The sequence below is a fragment of the Triticum dicoccoides genome, chromosome 6B (genome assembly GCF_002162155.2).
Source record: "Triticum dicoccoides isolate Atlit2015 ecotype Zavitan chromosome 6B, WEW_v2.0, whole genome shotgun sequence".
NCBI classification, from domain to species: domain Eukaryota; kingdom Viridiplantae; phylum Streptophyta; class Magnoliopsida; order Poales; family Poaceae; genus Triticum; species Triticum dicoccoides.
In genome coordinates this window covers 669548148-669551843 of record NC_041391.1, presented here as the reverse complement: position 1 = coordinate 669551843, position 3696 = coordinate 669548148, and positions in this window count along the sequence as shown.

Genomic DNA, 3696 nt, shown 5'->3' with positions numbered 1-3696 from the left:
TGAAGTGGGAGCTAGCCTTGAACTTTGTTCATGCTCACGGAAACATTGTGAATCTTGATTACAGAAACTTTTCATCAAAAAAATTATCCCCTTGTACAATTCCATTGTAATATAAAAATAATGTGCCAAGGTTTGCCTTTAGGATGTTTACAATGCTTGTTCGTTTGTACGGTGCAGGACAGAAACTTTGGCTGTAGTACGCGATTTTACATTTTTAACTGGAACGTCAATTGATTCTGATTCCTTTTGCACTGTCTTTATGTACAACTTATTTATTTTTCCTAATTTTGGTAGAATTTTTGGGGTACCATAAGTATGGTGTATGTTCAGATTTCTACAGACTGTTCTGTTTTTGACAGATTCTGTTTTTGATGCATAGTTTGCTTGTTTTGATGAATCTATCAATTTATATCAGTGGATTAGCCATGGAAACGCTATATTACAGTAGACACAATGCAAAAACAAAATATGAATTGGTTTGCTACAGTACTTAGAGTGGTGATTTGCTTTATTATACTAACGGATCTTACCGAGTTTTCTGTTGAAGTTTTGTGTGGATGTAGTGTCTAATCGAGGATGTCTCGGTATGAGGAAAAGGAAGAGAGGCAAGAGCTCAAGCTTGGGGATACCCGAGGCACCACAAGTAAATATTCAAGGAGACTCAAGCGTCTAAGCTTGGGGATGCCCCGAAAGGCATCCCCTCTTTCTTCAACAAGTATCGGTATGTTTTCGAATTCGTTTTGTTCATGCATTATGTGCAAGTCTTGGAGCGTCTTTTGCATTTAGTTTTCATTTTTCTTTTACGCACCATGCTGGTATGAGATATTCCTTGGTTGATTTATAGAATGATCATTGCACTTCACTTATATCTTTTGAGTATGGCTTTATAGAATGCTTCATGTGCTTCACTTATATCATTTGAAGTTTGGATTGCATGTTTCTCTTCACATAGAAAACTGCCATTTGTAGAATACTCTTTTGCTTCACTTATAATTGTTAGAGCGTGGGCATATATTTTGTAGAAAGAATTAAACTCTCTTGCTTCACTTATATATATTTAGAGAGATGACAGGAATTGGTCAATCACATGGTTAGTCATAAAATCCTACATAAACTTGTAGATCGCTGAATATGGTATGTTTGATTCCTTGCAATAGTTTTGCGATATAAAGATGGTGATATTAGAGTCATGCTAGTGGGTGGTTGTGGATTGTAGAGACACTTGTGTTGAGGTTTGCAAGTCTCGTAGCATGCACGTATGGTAACCGTTGTGTGACAAATTTGAAGCATGGGGTGTTTCTTTGATTGTCTTCCTTATGAGTGGCAGTCGGGGACGAGCGATGCTCTTTTCCTACCAATCTATCCCCCTAGGGGCATGCATAGTAGTACTTTTCTTCGAGGGCTAATAAACTTTTGCAATAAGTATATGAGTTCTTTATGACTAATGTGAGTCCATGGATTATACACACTTTTACCTTTCCATCATTGCTAGCCTCTTCGGTACTGTGCATTGCCCTTTCTCACCTCGAGAGTCGGTGCAAATTTTGCCGGTGCATCCAAACCCCGTGATATGATACGCTCTATCACACATAAGCCTCATTATATCTTCCTCAAAACAGCCACCATACCTACCTATCATGGCATTTCCATAGCCATTCCGAGATATATTGCCATGCAACTTCCATCATCATCATCATCATACACATGACTTGAGGATTCATTGTCATATTGCTTTGCATGATCGTAAGATAGCTAGCATTATGTTTTCATGGCTTGTCCGTTTTTTGATGTCATTGCTACGCTAGATCATTGCACATCCCGGTACACCGCCGGAAGCATTCATATAGAGTCATATCTTTGTTCTAGTATCGAGTTGTAATATTGAGTTGTAAGTAAATAAAAGTGTGATGATCATCATTATAGAGCATTGCCCCATGAAAAAAAAGAAAAAGAAAAAAGAAGAAAAAAGGAAAGGCCAAAGAAGCCCACCCAAAAAAAGAAAAAAAAAGAAAAAAGAAAAAGAAAAAAGGGGCAATGTTACTATCCTTTTTTCCACACTTGTGCTTCAAAGTAGCACCATGTTCTTCATATAGATTGTCTCCTATGTTCTCACTTTCATATACTAGTGGGAATTTTCATTATAGAACTTAGCTTGTATATTCGAACGATTGGCTTCCTCAAATGCCCTATGTCTTCATGAGCAAGCAAGTTGGATGCACGCCCACTTAGTTTCTTTTGTTGAGCTTTCATACATTTATAGCTCTTAGTGCATCCGTTGCATGGCAGTCCCTACTCCTCACATTGACATCAATTGATGGGCATCTCCATATCCCGTTGATTAGCCGCGTCGATGTGAGACTTTCTCCTTTTTTGTCTTCTCCACATAACCTCCATCATTATATTCTATTCCACATATAGTGCTATATCCATGGCTTGCGCTCATGTATTGCGTGAGGGTAGAAAAAGCTAAAGCGCGTTAAAAAGTATGAACAGATTGCTCGTCTCGTCATCGGGGTTGTGCATGATGGGAGCATTTTTGTGTGACAAAGATGAAGCATGGCCAAACTGTATGATTTTGTAGGGATAAGCTTGCTTTGGCCTTGTTGTTTTGAGAAGACATGATTGCTTTATTGGTACGCTCGAAGTATTATTGTTTTTTATGTCAAATGATAGACTATTGCTTTGAATCACTCGTGTCTTAATATTCATGCCATGATTAGACATATGATCAAGATTATGCTAGGTAGCATTCCACATCAAAAATTATTTTTTTATCATTTACCTACTCGAGGACGAGCAGGAATTAAGCTTGGGGATGCTGATATGTCTCCATCGTATCCATAATGTTTTATTGTTCCATGCCAATATTATTCAACTTTTATATACTTTTGGCAACTTTTTATACTATTTTTTTGGGACTAACATATTGATCCAGTGCCCAGTGCCAGTTCCTGTCTGTTACATGTTTTTTGTTTCGCAGAAACCCAATATCAAATGGAGTCCAAACGGGATAAAAACGGTCGGAGATTTTTTTAGAATATTTATGATTTTTGGGAAGTAAAATCAACATGAAACAATGTCCGGGGTGGCCACGAGACAGGGGGCAGCGCCCCAGGGAGGCAGGCACGCCCTGGGCTCTCGTGAGCCACCCGTAAGGCGGTTGATGCTCTTCTTTTGGTGCAATAAAGCTAATTTTATGAGAAAGATCTGGGCAAAAGATTCACCCCAATCGGAGTTACGGATCTCAGATATAAAAGAAACGCTGAAGGGGAAGAATCAGAGAACGCAGAAACAGAGAGATAGATCCAATCTCGGAGGGGCTCTCGCCCCTCCCAAGCCATGGGAGCCAAGGACTAGAGGGGAAACCCTTCTCCCATCTAGAGAGGAGGTCAAGGAAGAAGAAGAAGAAGGGGGCCTCTCTCCCCCTTGCTTCCGGTGGCACCGGAGCGCTGCCAGGGGCCATCATCATCACCGCGATCTTCACCAACACCACCGTCATCTTCACCAACATCTCCATCACCTTCCCCCTTCTATATTCAGCGGTCCACTTTCCCGCATCCCGCTGTACCCTCTACTTGAACATGGTGCTTTATGCTTCATATTATTATCCAATGATGTGTTGCCATTCTATGACGTCTGAGTAGATTTTCGTTGTCCTATCGGTGATTGATGAATTGCTATGATTGGTTTGAGTTG